The sequence below is a fragment of the Crocuta crocuta genome, unplaced genomic scaffold, assembly GCF_008692635.1.
Source record: "Crocuta crocuta isolate KB4526 unplaced genomic scaffold, BGI_CrCroc_1.0 scaffold20, whole genome shotgun sequence".
NCBI classification, from domain to species: Eukaryota; Metazoa; Chordata; class Mammalia; order Carnivora; family Hyaenidae; genus Crocuta; species Crocuta crocuta.
The window spans coordinates 1,980,568-1,999,399 of NW_027527932.1; the positions used below are offsets into that span (position 1 = coordinate 1,980,568).

The 18,832-nt window shown below is 38.6% G+C and overlaps 1 protein-coding gene across 1 annotated transcript in view; it reads right to left on the reverse strand.

Annotated features, from left to right (window-relative positions):
• Positions 1-18,832, reverse strand: part of MTFR1 (mitochondrial fission regulator 1) — a 62,473-nt gene that overhangs the window by 42,939 nt on the left and 702 nt on the right. The gene's annotated exons all lie outside the window — the stretch shown is intronic.

Here is an 18,832-nt window from a genome sequence, read left to right on the forward strand (position 1 = left end):
AAATCTCCCAACAAATAAGAGCCCAGGACCAGATGGCTTCCCCGGGGAATTCTACCAGACGTTTAAAACAGAATTAATACCCATTCCTCTCAAGCTATTCCAAAAAACAGAAAGTGAAGGAAAACTCCCAGACTCACTTTATGAAGCCAGAATCACTCTGATTCCCAAGCCAGGCAAAGACCCAGCAAAAAAAGAGAACTACAGACCAATATCCTTGATGAATACGGATGCAAAAATTCTCAACAAGATACTTGCAAATCAAATTCAACAGCACATAAAAAGAATTATCCACCAAGATCAAGTGGGATTCATTCCTGGGTTACAGGGCTGGTTCAACANGTATCTTTTGCTCATTTTTAATTTTTTAATCAAAAAAAATTTTTTGCTCATTATTTAAACAGATAGGATTTTTAAAAATATTTTAAAATTATTTTTTGCCAGGAAGAAATGTTTTGCCATCTGAGCTAAGGATTAGAGAGCACAGGCTTAGATAAAGGAGATGAAATCTAACAGTGAATAACTAAGAAAAGAAGCTAGAAGAGAAACCTCAGGAAATACTTAAGGAACTAGCAGTACTAATAAAAATCCCTGGGGGAAAATGATCAAAGGGTAGTAGAAAAATATTAAGAGAAGTGTTGTCAGCAAAGAAACAGAAAGGAAATTTCAAGAAAGGAAATGGTCCTTGTTAAACAGAAACACAGAGAAAAGGTCACATAGTCAGTTGGTGGCCTCCTATGGCTAACCGTCCCTCCAAGCCTCTCCACTGCGCTCTCCAGAACCCTCCTTAAAGATAAATGTCCCTTCCTTTCCTGAACTGAAACTGGGCTCTCCCTTTACGATGCTGCTTCAAAGCCTTCCCAAAGCGTTCCTGCTTGCTTACTCTCACACTTTATATCAAAGCTATTTGTAATCAACAACTTCTCTGCATTTTGGCCCCAACAGCACTAGTAAATCAATAAATACATCTTCTGTCTGCCAGTGTTTGATTTCAATATTCATAGAGCTGACACATCCCACGGAGTACTGTGTAAGTCCATTCATGTAAAGAACCAAAACAGGTAAAATTAAAAGTAAGCTAATCATAGATTAGATTTTTTCCCCTCAAGTTTTGTTTTGCTCTGTTTTACTGTTGGAGACAGGGGTCTTGACCGGCAGGAGGCCTGGGATGGAGTTCTAAGGGTGCTGGCAGTACTCTCTCTTAACACACTGAGTTGTGTTTATTCTATGAAACTACAGGAGAGTTGAAGATACTGACTCTAGCTTTATTAGCCTTCCATCTACTCATGTCTGCTAGCTCAGTGACCTCCCTGGGGGCTATGTGTGCCTGACCCCTGGGGGATTACCATACATCCCTCGGAAATGCCCGCCAAGGAGGCCTGGCTTGGCCTCCCCTGAATCTGTGAGAGAGACGGGTGTCTCCCTCTCCTGAGGCTCAGATCGCACCACAGGTCTGTTAAAGGTTAGTTAGCTGACGATTAAGCGCCTGCAAGCCCACTGATGCCACGACAACGCCCCCCCGCACACGCCCTCACTCCATAAAACGTGTAGGCTAGGATCTGGACTTTTCAGAGAAGAGCTGCACAGATGTCCAGATTGTCATCCAACCGAGCCTGTCAGCAAGTTTTCCTGAATAAAGCTCTGTGCAAACTGCATGGAGTTGCCTATTGTGTTTTCCAGTCCTAAGTGTCTTCTCAGTTTGGAGGATACTTTATAGTCCTTCCTCCACCTTCCAACAGAAACTTATCAAGATGTACCTTTACATACTTTTCATAATCTAAGTTTTGCCTCAAAAGCTTTAAAAACATACATGGCCTTTGACCAAGTTATGCGACTTTCAGGAATTTCTCTCAAAATCATTTTATGTAAAAACACGTGTGTAAAGATACTGTCTACAGTGCTTTTTCTAACCACTAAACTGGGATCAACCTTAAATGTTCATCAATAAAACAACTGTTAAATTACAGTACTCATATTAGAAAATGCTATGCATTTATTGAGTGAAATCCAGATCGTAATTACACCTGTGATGAGCATAACAATGTATAAACTTATTAAATCACTATGTTGTATACTTAAAAGTAATGTAACACTGTGTGTTAACTATTCCTACATTTTTTTTTTTTTTAAAGTCCCAGTGGGAGTGCCTGGGTGGTTCAGTCGGTTAAGCGTCTGACTTCAGCTTAGGTCATGATCTCGCGGTTCGTGGGTTCGAGCCCCGCGTCGGGCTCTGTGCTGACTGCCAGGTCGGAGCCTGGAGCACGTTTCGGATTCTGTAACTCCCTCTGTGTCGGACCCTCCCCTGCTCACACTGTCTCTCTCTCTCTCTCTCTCTCTCTCAGAAATAAACATTTAAAAAAAATTTTTTTAAAAAGCGACAGTCTATATAGTGACTTGATGGCATATACATGATACAGGAAGAAAAAAATTTTTTTTAAGGAAGAATAATATGTTCAGTATGATATCATTTCTGTAAAAAATAAAAATTCTCAACCTCCTTTTTCTTTTATGTTTATTTTTGAGACAGCTCAAGTGAGGGAGGGGCAGAGAGAGGGGGACAGAGGATCTGAAGCAGGCTCTGTGCCAACAGCAGTGAGTCTGACGCGGGGCTCAAACTCCCTAACTGTGAGATCTTACCTGAGCTGAAGTCAGACGCTCTACCAACTGAGCCCCCCAGGCGCCCCAAGCCTCAACCTTTTTATTTATGGAAAGATACACATCAAACTCTTAGAACTGGCAAGAGCAGGTAGAAATGGACTTTTCTTTGTTTGGTTTACTTTTCATTTAAAAACAAAATCTAGGAGTACGTGACTGGCTCGGTCAGAAGAGCATGCAACTCTTCATCCCCAGGTTGTGAGTTCGAGCCCCACCTTAGGTATAGAGATTACTTAAATAAACTTAAAAAAAAAAAAAAACTAGTAAAAACAATCTCACCTTCCGGCTTTCCCTCAGATACTCCTCTGACCTGCTCTGTCCATACTGAGACCTTCAGTCTACTCGCCCCTGCAATTTTCATCAACCCAATCAACCCCTTCCCACCTTCACTTTCTTCTACCCCCATGCAGCCAAAAATCACTTGAGCCACTCTCTGTCAGTATTTTCAACTCCTTATTCTACTGTTCTATTTAGTCTACAAACCAGAACTTGACTAATCCAGCAGACTGCATTTCCTACAGCTGGGCCTTAGAAAAATTACTAAATCTCACATTTTGATGTTGCTACAAAAACATATCCTACCTGTCTTCAAATAGGTCCTTGCTGCTGTCTAGCATTGTAGGAAGCATTCCCCCTGCTATCCAAATCTCTCCAACCCTTCCTCCATTATTTCTCAGCAGAAAAGAAACACACTACTTCAAGTAACAGAGAAGTCATCGAACAGAAAATCCCCAACATCCTGCCACACTCCACACTCTTACCTACATTCCCACCTATTCTGTTCCCCCTTCTCCCGGGTCCCTCCTTTCAACTAAGTGCTCAGGATCACACTCCGCAACTCCCAGGCCTCATCACATCAGATCCACTCTGCACATAAATTCTCTTTCCTGTCCCACGTCAACTTTAATCACATGCCAATTTCCGGTTTCTCCCATCTGCTCTCAAACCAAACTCCTTAATTTTCTTCCTAAATCTGCCGCTGATGTGTTCCCTACCTCAGAAAATGGCACCCATACCATTCAGTTATTCCTTCTTTTTCTTTCATTTTCTACAATCAAGATGTAGGTTTCCTCCTAAGTAGATCAGATTCCATTTCCATTGCTATTCTATTCCATTCCAGCTCTCCAAAGCCTATACTATCATACAAATCTAGTAACTAGACTGTTAGTCATCCCCCACCAATTTCGCTCTCCCCTATCTATTCATTCTTAATACCAAAGTAAGACCTTTATGATCTGGTCTCTGTACTTTCCTATCCTCTGTATCTTTCATAGTCTACTCTTTGATCCAGTCATACAGATAATTCTAGAAATTCAACAGGCTCTCTAGACTTTTCCTTTATTCAGTATTCCACCTCCCTACAGTATCCCTATATCAAGCTAGCTCCTACAATTCCTTTATTTCAGCTTGGCTATCACTTGTTCCGAGAGGTTTTTCCTGATGGACCAGGATTAGGGCCCTCCTGTAAATATTCTCCTATATACCACAGTAAAACAATGTACCTAAACTGCTGATCTCTACGGCACTTTAATAACCTTAAGAGCAAAAACTATCTTATTCACCACAATGACCTCAGTACTCAGATAGTATATGGAATATAACAGTTGCTAAGTTAATATTAAAATATTAAATGAAGGACATCTAAGCCCCAAGCCAGTGTCTTTTCTACACTACTTCAAATGTAAACAGATATGTAAGAATTTTGCTTCTATTTAAAGGTGAACTAGGTAATTTCAGACAAACCATCCTCCCAAGAGGAAAAATAAACTGGACAAAATATAAAAATCATCTATTTAAAAGCATAACTGTCAAGGCAGAGAGGTATAACCAGGTCAAGAGTTATTTCCTTAGGGGAAGAAAACAAATAAAAAATAAGAATCAAAAAATAAAAAAGACTGACTTCTATGAAATTTACTGAGAGACAGAAGGTACCTATAAACAAGTATGATGAATGAAAAAGGGAACATCACTATAGATCACAAAGGCGTTAAAAAATAATAAAGGGAGGGGTACTTGGGTGGCTCAGCTGTTTAAGCATCTGACTCTTGGTTTAGGCTCAGGTCATGATCTCCCAGTTCATGAGTTTGAGTCCTGGGTTGGGCTTGACACTGACAGCTTGGAGTCTGCTAGGGATTCTTTCTTCTCTCTCTGGCCCTCCTCTGCTCATGCTCTCTCTCTCTCTCTCTCAAATAAATAAAGTCTTAAAAAAAAAAAGTAATAATAAAAAGGGGACGCCTCGCTGGCAGTCGGTTAAGCGTCCGACTTTGGCTCAAGTCACGATCTTGTGGTTCACAGGTTCGAGTGCCACGCTGGGCTCTGGGCTGACGGCTCAGAACCAAGAGGCTGCTTCTGGACTGTGTCTCCCTCTCTCTGCCCTTCCCCTGCTCGTACACCATCTCTCTCTCTCTCTCTCTCTCTCAAAAACAAATAAAAGCATTTCAAATAAAGAATAGAGATTATTTAAAATTTAAATCTTAGAAAAGAAAGAATAAGAGCAAAACAAATCTATGTGAGAAGTTACAATGGTGGTTACCTTTGGATGGGAGTGGGCCATAGTTTGTAGACAGCATGAAGGAGCTTTCTAGAGTGCAAACAACTTTCTATTTCTTAACGAGGGCACTGATTACATGGACATTTGCTCTTTAATAATTTATTATGTATTCATGTTTGTGCATTTTTTATATTACAGTTTGTATGTGTCATACTTCAAAATTTAAAAAAAAAAAGGCTTAGGGGCGCCTGGGTGGCTTAGTCGGTTGAGCGTCCGACTTTCGCTTAGGTCATGATCTCGCGGTTCGTGGGTTTGGGCCCCGCGTCGGGCTCTGTGCTGACTGCCAGCTCAGAGCCTGGAGCCTGTTTCAGTCTGTGACTCCCTCTCTCTCTGACCCTCCCCTGCTCACGCTGTCTCTCTCTCTCTCCTAGAAATAAATAAAACATTAAAACAAAAAAAAGGCTTAAAAACGATGGCTAAGAATCAGACTGCATTTTGTTTTCTAGGCTCTGTATGAATATGTATATAATTTAACTTCAAGAATTTTATGATGATATAAACTTATAGTCTAGTCTACTCTGACATAGACTGTAAGAAATAGCAAACTATTTGGGGGGAGGGGAGCAGGTCGCTGGCAAAGCAGTAGACAAGACCAAATGAAAATAGAGAAACCTTGAAAACAGACTTTCTCTTCCCTCTACAAATACTATGAAAATATACAATAGTGTATAGTTACACCAATTCAAGCATACAGAAATCAAAGATAACACTAATACTGCTTTCAACAAATGCAGTGTATACTTTTGAGATAGTTATAAAAAACTTTTTGAAAAAGGCAAAAAAAAATTCATTAGCAGTAAATAGTTTCACAATAACCCTGTTAGTAATAATAATAAAGTTGTCATTAAATTTAAAATGCCAAAAACTTTAAAAGCTACAACAGTACATTGGAGCTAATTTTGATAAGGTCTTTGGGAACTATTCAAGAAAATGACCATTTAATTATATTTACATTATGAAAGAGGAGTATGACCATTTTATAGCAGAGGTGGAGGGAGTCTAAAATGATTAAAAGGACATTCTTATTCAATTGGCTAACTTATTAGAATAAATTTCCTATTCTCAGAATACTAAAAGATTAGATAAATCTATCAATGCACCCCAAATGACAGTCTACATTATAGTGCCAAACAATGATGCAAAAGAAAAATAAGGACCATGAAGTAAAATATATATATATATATATTTTTTTTTCAATTTGAAGTTACTGTTTTTTTATTTGAAAATATATCCTTCTTGCATTTTGGTGAAAAATGCCTTTTCTGTTTGAATATGGGGACAGTATATAGATCTTATTTGATTTTTTTAAAATGTCCCTAATGTCCTTACTCATGACAATGAGAAGCTGTCAATCCTATGTCAATGCCTGCCCTACTTTCTGGAAATTAAAGTTGAAATTAAAACCTAGTGACCACTGCTATACTTCAGTCTGTTGAGGCTTTAAGTCAGAACAGTTTCCCGTACTATAAAACAATGATATAGTATTCAATCCTTGGGTACAATTTAATGGCAATTATTTAGTATTAATATTCTATACTGTTCATGCAAAATTAAGTACACTGCTGTATTCCCAGTGCCTAGCACAGAATCTAAAGAATAAGAAGTCACACACACTTGTTTCAGTCCACAAATGAACAAATCTCATGACCTAAACCACATCTCTCAACAACCAAAAAAAATTTTTTTCCAGATAAAAAGTTTATTAAGACAAATTAATAAAACTTGATGAAATTTCTTTCAAGTAAATGGGTTTTATATATGAATTTACATTAAAAAAATTTTTTAATGTTGTTATTTATTTTTGAGAGAGACAGAGACAGCATGAGCAGGGGAGGGTCAGAGAGAGGGAGACACAGAATCCAAAGACAGGCTCCAGGCTTTGAGCTGTCAGCACAGAGCCCGACATGTGGCTCGAACCCACAAACCATGAGATCATGACCTGAGCTGAAGTTGGACGCTCAACCGACTGAGCCACCCAGGTGCCTCTGAAATTACATTTCTGAAGGGCATTTTTTGTAACATTTTTAAAGGTCAACTTTTCTCTCTGAATAATAGAGATTAGAGGTTGTCTTGTATTTTTATTTGAACTAAGAGTATACTATTTTCATATGAGGATCTAGGAAATATAATACTACAATGAATGACATAATTACATATATTTTTCTTGAACTATTTTTAAGTACTTGCAAATAAATTAAGTACTCTGAAACTAATTTTATTTTGATTTTGAAATGTTTAATTTTTGAGTGAGAGAGCACACAGAGAGAGGGAGGGAGTGATCGGGGGAGGTGCAGAGACGGAGGGGACAGAGGATCTGAAGCTCACTTCAAGCAGACACCAGAAAGCCCAACACAGGGCTCAAACCCAGGAGCTGTGAAATCATGATCTGAGCCAAAGTTGGATGCTCAACCAACTAAGCCACCCAGACATCCCTTCTGGCATCAATTTAAAAACGATCTTTTGAAAAAACTGTTCAGGGGGCACCTGTGTGGCTCAGTCGGTTAAGCATCTGACTTAGGCTCGGTCACAATCTCACACACAGTCTGTGTGTTCGAGCCCCATGTCGGGCTCTGTGCTGACAGCTCAGAGCCTGGGGCCTGGTTCAGATTCTGTGTCTCCCTCCCTCTCTGACCCTCCCCTGCTCACTCTCTGTCTCTCTCTCAAAAGAAAATAAAAACATAAAAAATTTTTTTTTTTTTTTTAAAGAAAAAACTGGTCAGGGGCGCCTGGGTGGCTCAGTTGGTTAAGCATCTGATTTCGGCTCAGATCATGATCTCACAGTTCATGGGTCTGAGCCCTGCATTAGACTCTGTGCTGACAGCTCAGAGCCTGGAGCCTGCTTCAGATTCTGTGTCTCCTTCTCCCCCTGCCCTTCCCTGCTTGTACTCTGTTTCTGTCTCTCAAAAAATAAAATAAATAAAAGGTGATTTTGGTTAAGTTATATAATAGTTAATGTTCCCTGCATATTATGTGTATAAAAAATTGACTTAGGGGCAAAATTCAGTAAATTACACCTTTGTAAATAAATATTATTAGTTTATAAAAGTTAGAAAAGGTATTTACTGAGCATTAGTTAAAAAGAGAAAATTTAGAAGCAAATTAAATGTCCATCAACAGAAAAATAGAATAATAACATACTGATTCTGAGTTTATGGCCATTAAAACAAAAAAGAGTTATACACAAAAATGTTCATAATAAAAAGATACATGAAAGAAGTGAATCCTTTTTCAGTGTGAGATTCCATTAAAAAAAATAAGATAAAGCATACAGGGGCATCTGGCTGGCTCAGTCAGTAGAACATGTGACGCTTGATCTCATGTTGTAAGTTCAAATCCCACATTGGGTGTAGAGATTACTTAAAAATAAAATCTTTTTTTTTTTTTTAAGTATAGCAATAATGGTAGAATAGATACTAGTTTAAATCAACTAAAAAAGAAAATAAAATAAATTTTAATTTCATCCCAACCAATACTATGTATGCAATCAGTGCTTGTTATTCTAGGATATCTTTCCGAATTCACTTCAAAAACTTCACTATAGGGGCGCCTGGGTGGCTCAGCTGGTTAAGCATTGGACTCTTGGTTTCAGCCCAGGTCACGACCTAGTGGTTTGTAGGCTTAAGCCCCTGCTTGGAATTCTCTCCTCTCCCTTGTTCATGCTGTCTCTCAAATAAATAAATAAATAGATGATTTCACTGTAGATTCCCCGTCCTACCCGTCCTATAAGAACCCAAACAGATTGGGATAAAGAGATATCTTGCCTTGGGTGCCTGGATGGCTCAGTCAGTTAAGCATCTGACTCTTCTTTTTTTTTTTTAATGTTTAATATTTCTGAGAGAGAGAGAGAGAGAGAGAAAGAGAGAGAGAGAGAGAGAGACAGCGTGAACAGGGGAGGGTCAGAGAGAGAGGGAGACACAGAATCCGAAACAGGCTCCAGGCTCTGAGCTGTCAGCACAGAGCCCGACGCGGGGCTCGAACCCACAAACTGTGAGATCATGACCTGAGCCGAAGTCAGCCGCTGAACCGACTGAGCCCCCCAGGCGCCCCATAAGCATCTGACACTTGATTTCGGCTCAAGTCATGATCTCACGGTTTGTAAAGTTTGAGCCCCACATCAGGGTCTGCACTGACAATGTGAAGCCTCCTTGGAATTCTCTCTCTGCACCCCCCCCCCAAAATAAATAAACTAAAAAAAAAAAATAAATAAAAGTCCATTAAAAAAAAAAGACACTTATTTACCTGCAACTTGTATATGACAAGTGATTACTCTCCCAAATGTATATATAGTGTTTGTAAATCAAGAAGTAAAACATGAGAAGCCTAATGGAAAAATAGGAAAAGGACATGTGTAAGCATTTTATAAGTAGAAATGCAAATGGACAATAAACATGGAAAAAATATTGTTGATCTGATAGTCAAATAAACCTTCACTAAAATATCATCTCTTTTTCCCTACCAAATTGGCAAAAATGAAAACGGGGACAACCAATATTGGTAGAGACATAGGTTGCCCAATATTTCTGATGGGCAACCTGGCAATATGTACGTACTAGCAATTTCACTTCTAGAAATTTATCCTATAGAAATAATCTGAGAGTGACAAAAGTCTGAATAGAAAAGCTGTCCTAAGTGTTGTAATAGTTTAAAAAACTGGAAATCAAAACATCTAACAAAAGAGAGTTGTTTAAATACACAAAGGTACCTCATGCACACCTTGAAAGACTAAGCAGACATAAAAAGATGGAATTTTAAGTCTCGTGAGCTGGACTCCAGTAAGAGGAGGCTCCTCACCCTCCCATCCTTGCAGGGTACATTCTAAGTGCGTCCCCACCTCCCCGAAGTTGCCCTAAAGACAAAGCCTTGAGATAGTGATAGGGTGTTGAGACCATGTGGGGGTATATGTGACTGAACCCAGTTAAGGACCCTATATGAAACTTTTAAGATTTGGGAGGCAGGTGTGGGGATCTACTGTCTTGTGGCTTCTCAAGATAAGCCTAGTGAATTCCCTTGTTTATTAAACCTGCTACCTACCAATCCAGAATGGCTTGCTTCTTTCTTCAAGTCTCTCCCTCTCATCCAAGTACTATGTCAGGTTTCAGAACAACCAAGAAGCTCCCTGGAGCTTGTGAACCAACAGTCACAAAACAGTCCACTTAAAATTTATTTCTAACTCCTTACAAATGTAAAAACCACTCTTTGCCCACATACAAAAACAGGCCTCAGGCCAGTTTATGCTGTTGGGCCATAGTTTGCCAACCTCTTGTCTGGGACTTGGGCTAAAACCTCACCAGTGGTTTACCGAATCTGTGTAATTTGGGGGGGGGGGGCGCTGGGTGGCTGAGTCAGTTAAATGTCCGACTTCAGCTCAGGTCATGGTCTCATGGTTTGTGGGTTCAAGCCCCACATAGGGCTCTGCACTGACAGTGAAGAGCCTGCTTGGGATTCTCTCTTATTCCCTATCTCTTTGCCCCTCCCCAACTTGCACTTTCTCTCTCTCTCTCAAAATAAATAAACTTTAATTTTTTTCACTAGTGTTTATCTATTTCTGAGACAGAGAGACAGAGCGTGAGTGGGGGAGGGGCAGGGAGACAGGGACACAGAATCTGAAGCAGGCTCTAGGCACTGAGCCATCAGCACAGAGCCCGATGTGGGGCTCAACCCCACAAGCCTTGAGATCATGACCTGAGCCCAAGTTGGATGCTTAACCAACTGAGCCACCCAGGTGCCCCAAAATAAAGAAACTTTAAAAAAAATAATAATAAACTGTAATTTGTGCCAAAGGCACACAACACACAAAAGAATAGTTGAATAGCTGACAGCAATTAACATTTCAAAGAGCATCGAAGTATATAAAGCAAATATTAACAGATGTAAAAGAAGAAAGTGGACAGAAACACAGTAGCAGGGGACTTTAACACCCATTTACATCAATAGATAGATCATCCAGACAGCAAATCAATAAGGAAACAGTAAATGACATATTAAGCCAGATGGACCTAACACAGAACATATAGAATATTGCATCCATGAACAGAATACATATTCCTATCAAGTGCCCATGGAACATTCTCCAAAACCCCACATTAAACCACAAAGTTTGTCTCAATAAACGTAAGGAGACTGAAATCATATCAAGGATCTTTTCCAAACACAACGGTATGAAACTCAAACTCAATTACAAGAAAAAAAAAAGTAGAAAAAAAACAAAAACACATGGAGGCTAAGCAACGTGCTACTGAAAAACAAATGGGTCAATAAAGAAATCAAAAGAGAAATAAAAAAAATACCTTGTAACAAATGAGAATGAAAACAAAATATTCCAAAATATATGGGGCAGAGAAAAAGCAGGTTTTTTAAAAAAAATATTTTATGTTTTATTTATTCCTAAGAGAAAAAGAGAGACAGCATGAACAGGGGAGGGTCAGAGAGAGAGGGAGATACAGAATCTGAAACAGGCTCCAGGCTCTGAGCTGGCAGCACAGAGCCCGATGCGGGGCTCAAACCCATGAACCGTGAGATCATGACCTAAGTTGAAGTCGGATGCTTAACCGACTGAGCCACCCAGGCGCCCCAGAAAAAGCAGTTCTAGCAGGCAAGTTTATAGCAAGATAGGCCAATCTCAGGAAATAAGAAAAATCTCAAATAAACAATATAATCTTATACCTAAAGGAAATAAAATAAGGAAAAACAAAGCCCATAGTAGGAAAAAAAAAAATACAACTGACCCTTGAAGAACATGGGTTTGAACTGTGCAGGTTTACTTATACGTGAATTTCTTTCAATATGTCCAGCACAGTACTGCATATTTATTTCCTCTTATAATTTTTTAAGTGTTTATTTTTGAGAGAGAAAGGCGGAGCACGAGCAGGGGAGGAGCAGAGAGAGGGAGACACAGAATCCTAAACAGGCTCCAGGCTCTGAGCTGTCAGGACAGAACCTGATGTGGGGCTCAAACCCACAAGCCATGAAATCATGACCTGAGCCAAAGTTGGACACTTAACCAACTGAGGCACCCAGGAGCCAGGTGTCCCTCTCTCATAACTTTCTTAATAACAGTTTCTTTTTCTAGCTTGGTAGTTACGTTTTTGGGGAGTCAAAAGTTATAGGAAAATTTTCAACTGCATGGAGGGATATCAGGACCCCAACTATCTCCCTTTGTTCAAGAGTCAATGATAATGAACATCAGAGCAAAAATAAATGAAATACATTAAAAAAAAAACTGTAGAAAAGATCAATGAAACTCAGAGCTGTTTTTTTTAAAAGATAAACAAAATTGATAAACCCTTAGCCACATTCATCAAGAAAAAAAATTAGAAAGATGTCAAAGAAATATAATCAGAAAGAGAAGTTAAAACCAATAATACCAGAAATACAAAGCATTATGAGATTACTAGAACAATTATAAGCTGCCAAATTGCACAACACAGAAGAGATGGATAAATTCCTAGAAACATACACTCTTTCAAGACTAACTCAGGAAGAAATAGAAAATCTGAACAGACTGATTACTACTCATTTGCAACGGTAATCAAAAAACTCCAAACAAAAGTGCAGGACCAGATGACTTCACAAGTGAATTCTACCAAACATTTTAAAGTTAATACCTATCCTTAAACTATTCTAAAAAATAAAACAGAAAGAAAAACTTCCAAATTCATCCTTCAAGTCCAGCACTGCCTTGTTATCAAAACTAGGCAAAGACACTACCAAAAAAGAAAACTCAAGCCAATATGCCCTAGGAACATAGATGCAAAAATCGTCAACAAAGTATCAGCAAACTAAATTCAACAATACATTAAAAGGATCTTACACCATGATCAAGTGGGATTTATTCAAGGGATGCAGAATGGTTCAACATCTGCAAATAAACGAGTGCAGTACAGCACATTAACAAAATGAAAGATGAAAATCGTATGATCATCTTAATAGATGTAGAAAAACCATTTGACAAAAATCAATTATTAATGATAAAAAAAAATCTCAACAAAATGGTTATAGAATGTACCTCAACATAATAAAGGTCATACATGATAATCCCACAACTAACATCATACTTAACAGTGAAAAGCTGAAAGCTTTTCCTCAAATATGAGGAAAAAGACAAAGGATGCCTACTCCAGCCTTTTATTCAACACAGTACTGCAAATCCTAGCCACAGCAATCAGAAAAGAAATAAAAGACACCCATGTTGGTAAGGAAGAAATAAAAAACTGTCACTACTTGCAGATGACTTGATATTACATATTGAACACCAAAAAACTATTACAACTAATAAATTAATTCAGTAAAGATGCAGGATACAAAATTAATATACAGAAATCTGTTGGGTTTCCAGACATGAATACAAACTATCAGAAAAAGAAATTATATAATCCCATCAACAATCGCATTAAAAAGAAGAAAATACCTAGGAATAAATTTAACCAAGGAGTAAATGATCTGTGCTTGGAAAACTATAAGACACTGATAAAAGGAAACTGAAGATGACACAAAAAAATGGAAAGATACATTATGCTCATGGGTTAGTGGAATTAATATTGTTACAATTTTACCAAATTACCTATTACCCAAAGCAATCTATAAATTAAATCCAATCCCTATCAAAATTCCAATAGCATTTTTCATACAAAAACAAATAATCCTAAAATTTGTACAGAACCACAAATGATCTTCCAATTGCCAAAGCAATCTTGAAAAAAAAAAAAAAAGCTGGAGATTTCATGCTCCCAGATACCTTTTTTTTTTTTAATGTTTTATTTATTTCTGAGAGAGAGAGAGAGAGACAGTGGGAGCAGGGAAGGGTCAGAGAGAGAGGGAGACACAGAATCTGAAGCAGCTCCAGGCCCTGAGCTGTCAGCACAGAGCCCGATGCGGGGCTTGAACCCACAAACTGTGAGATTATGACCTGAGCTGAAGTCGGACGCTTAACCGACCGAGCCACCCAGGCGCCCCTATGCTCCCAGATTTCAAATTATACTACAAAGCTATAGAAATCAAAACTAGATGGTATTGGCATAAAAACAAAGAGATCAATGGAACAGAATAGACAGCCTAGAAATAAACCATACGTTGTCAATCAATCTACAACAAAAGAGGCAAGAAAATACAATGGGGAAGAGACAGTTTCTTCAATAAACTGTGTTAGGAAAACTGGACATGTACATGCATAAGAATGAAACTGTACTACTTTCTTACACTATAAACAAAAAATAAGCTCAAAATAGAATAAAGGTCTTAAATGTAAGACCTGAAACCATAAAGCTCCTGAAAGAAAGAGCAGGCAGTAAACTCTTGGACATCAGTCTGAGTAGTATTTTTTGGTACAGCTATCTGTCTCCTCAGGCAAAGGCAACAAAAGCAAAAATAAACTACTGGAACTACTTCAAACTAAAAAGCTTTTGCACAAGAAAGGAAAGCATCAAAGGTGATCTGCAGAATGGTAGAAGGTACCTGCACATGATATAAGGGGTTAAGACCCAAAATATATACATACAACACCACACCAAGAAAACACAATCTGATTTAAAAATGGGCAGAGGACCAGAATAGACATTTTTCCAAAGAAGACATAGAGTTGACCAACAGACATATGAAAAGATGCTCAACATCATTAAATCATCAGGGAAATGCAAATCAAAGCATCAATATCAACCTTACACCAGTCAGAATAGCTAGTATCAAGAAGACAAGCGATAGCTAGTGTTTGGCAAGAATGCAGAGAAAAAGGAACCCTCATGCACTGTTGGTGGAAATGTAAATTGGTACAGAGCGGGCCCTCAAAAAATTAAAAACAGAATTACCATATGATCCATTTCAAGCACCATATTGGGTATAGAGATTACTTAACATCTTAAGGGGCATCTGGGTGGCTCCCTCGGTTAAGTGTCTGGCTCTTGGCTTCGGCTCAGGTCATGATCTCACGGAGTTTGAGCCCCACATTGGGCTATGCACTGACAGCGCAGACTCTGCTTGGAATTCTCTGCTCTGCCCCTTCCGCATGCTTTTTTAGTGTATTTTGTGTCCTTAGCAAATCGATCTCTGTCAATACCATGATCATGCAGATATTCTCCTATATCTTTTTCAGAAAGTTTTGTTTCACGTTGCATATTTAGCTCTAGGTACACCAGAAATTCATTTTTATGATTAGCATGAAGTTGGTTGTTTTCCATATGGATATTCAGTTGCCTCAGCACAGTTTACTGAAAGCACCATCAGAATCAAATTCTGAATACTTTGTTCTGTAACACTGTTCCATTTAATTATAGCTCTGTATTGTTTTGCTATCCAGTAGTGTAAGTTCTCTGGCTTTGTTCTTCTTTAGAACATTATTGCTTCTGATCTTCTGGTCTTACATACTCTGGTCTTATTTGGGAAACTGCCACATCTCTCAATTGCTACAAAACCAAATCTATGCTTAATGAGAATCACAGTAAATTTACAGATAAATCTGGGGAGAATTGACAAATTGGGGAGAATGAGACCTTAACAATATTCAAACCCAATTTACAAAATTTCCACAACCCTCATTTAAGTCTACTTTAATTTTTATCACATTTTGTAGTTTTCCATGTTGAGGGTTTGCAAATATTTAATTACATTTATTCTTCAATATTAGGGGCTTTTTAAAGCTACTACAAGTTTTATGGTTTGTATAATTTTATTAATTTTCAATATGTACTAATTAGTTCTAATAAAGTATATTTTCAAATTTTTATGACAACCATATCATGTTTCCAAATTTTGTACTTCCTTGTCTTTTTCCTGGCTTTACTGAACTGTTCAGAAGTGTTGACAGCAGTCATTTTTGTCTCATTTCTTAACTCATAGAGGGAAATAAATATTTCATCATTAAGCATAACTAGGGATGCCTGGGTGGCTCAGTCAATTGAGCATCCACCTTCAGCTGGGGTCATGATCTTGCAGTCCTTGGGGTGGAGCCCAGCATTGGGCTCTGTGCTTACAGCTCAGAGCCTGGAGCCTGCATCAGATTCTGTGTCTCTGTCTGTTTGTCTCTGTCTCTCTCAGAAATAAACATTTAAAAAAAAATTTTAAGTATGTAACTATACTGTAACTTTTATAGAAATCCTCATGAGATCAAAATTTCCCTTGACATCTGAGTATGCCTGCTAATGTGATAAAACTTTAAACAAATTATTAATGATCATTAAAAAAAAGAAAGAACAAGTGTTGGCAAGAATGTGGAGAAAAGGGGGCCCTTGTGACTATTGGTGGTAATGTAAATATGTACAGCCACTAAGGAAAAGAGTATGCAAGTTGCTCAAAAAATTAAAAATAGAAATACCGTATCATCCAGCAACTCTACTTCTGGGTATTTATCGGAACAAAACAAGAACACTAATTCAAAAAGATATATACACCCCTGTGTTCATTACAGCATTATTTACGATAGCCAAGATATGGAAGCAACCTAAGTGTCCACTGATAAATGCATGGATAAAGTTGTGGTATGTATATACAGCAGAATATTGCTCAGCCATAAAAAGAATGGCATTTTTGCCATTTGCAATCACATGGATGAACCTAGAGTGTAGGCTAAGTGAAATAAGTCAGAGAATGTATGATTTCACCTATATGTGGAATCTAAAAAAAATCAAAAACAAACAAACCAAGCAAAGCAAAACAGACTCATAGATAGACAACTCCTCCGGGTTGCCAGAGGAGGTGAAATAAGGAATACAAGAGGTACAAACTTCCAGTTATAAAATTAGTAAGTCATGGGGATGTAAAGTACAGCACAGAGAATATAGTCAATAAAACTGCAATAGCTTTGTATGGTGACAGTACCTAATCTTACTTGGTGATCATTTTGTAATAGATACAAATCTCAAATCACTTATGTTGTACACCTAAAACTAATACAAAATCGTACATCAACTACAGTTCAGTAAGAAAAATTCTTAAAAACTGCCTAGGGAAATAAACTTGTCAAAACTGAAGTTTACCAGCACTTCAGAACCATGCTATCTTTCCATCCCTCTTATTCAGGCTATTTTTCCCCCCTCTATTTCCTGACTTATACGTGTAAATTCAACCATTCCCCTCCATTTTTTTCCTATATATTCACCGGGTCAAGTCAATAATCTTTTCAGATCTCAGGTGAAGCCGTCCTTGAGAGTGCCAATTCACTCTTCCTAAGGGATGCTTGCAATCAGTGAGTCACTGTTTTGTTCAAGTTCAAACTCCTTAAACTTGGCACTCAAATTACTTCACATGTGAATCTAACTTTACTTCTAGACTTGTGAATTAATCCCTTACAGTAGGGATCCTAAACTTCAATTTAACTGGTCTACCCTGCTGTCTTCTCAAAGTCCAGCTGTCTCTTCCTAGTTTCTTACTCCTCTAACATGATTTGAAAAAAGATACTGTCTTAGAAATAACTGTAAGATTGAGGGGCTGGGCGGCTCAGTTGGTTAAGCGTCTGACTTTGGCTCAGGTTCGTGAGTTCAAGCCCCATATCGGGCTCTCTGCTGTCAGAGCCCGCATCAGAGCCTGTGTCCCCCTCTCTCTCTGTGCTCCCCCCACTCTTGTGTGCTCTCTCTCTCAAAAATAAACATTTTAAAAAAAGAAATAGAAGATTGAGAAGATAAAAGATATAAAATATTCAATATAAATATCTGGTACATTCTAAATGCCAAAGGAGGTAGAGACTATTCATTGGGGTGTATTTTTCCTGGTTTCCTTTCCCCTTTAACTGAGTTCCCTTTCCTTTCTATATATTACAGAAATTTTAAACACTTGTATATATTGATCTACATTTACATACTTTGATTTTAAAATCAATTCCATTAACCCTTTACCATCTGAGACAAAAATACCTATCTTACTATCATACTCCTAAATTCCAGGGTTTTTCCCCCCTTATGTATTTATAGCTCAACAGTAATAATCCACAGCAGTTACATTTATTTCACAATTCTTCTTCAATTACGGTTGAGAGAGCAAGAATTTGGCAGTGACCAGGGTTGACATCCTGAACCCCAGCCCTGAGCTCAGCCTTCCCCCCTTACTACATCTGTGCGACCTTGGCCAAACTGCTTAGCGTCTCTTTTCTCTCACTTATAAAATGGGATAATACCTACTTCACGTAGCTTTTGTAAAAACGAAATGACTAGGTGGGAACAATTTCCAGCGCTTCATACATACCAAGTGCCACACAGAAAGAAATGATCAATACTAACATTACTGCCCCAAAGCCATATGTTACTGCCAAGACCAGATTGGCTGGGACCTCTGTTTTCAGCTATCCTGGAAACCGGACTTGGGGGAGTGAAAGTGCTCGGAGACACGACCACACTCCGGCAGCGCTGTCTACACCCTCAAGGGAGCCCGGTTTTACTCCATGCCTCCAGGAAGCGACTGATTAGCATTGACCATGACAAAGCCGAAGACATTTCTAGGAGAGATTAAAAGGCTGGGATTTACTTGAAAATAATCCGGGGCGGGTGGCAAGCCCGACCCCGTGTGACAACTGTTAAAACCGGGTGAGGGGTTCGCCCAGCTCGTCACACTCTCCCCTCGACCTCCGTGTTTGAAGATTTCCACGATAAAAAGCGTTTTTAGCGTCCCGAGGACGATGCCTTCTTTGGGGCTTAACGCAAGCCCGGCGCA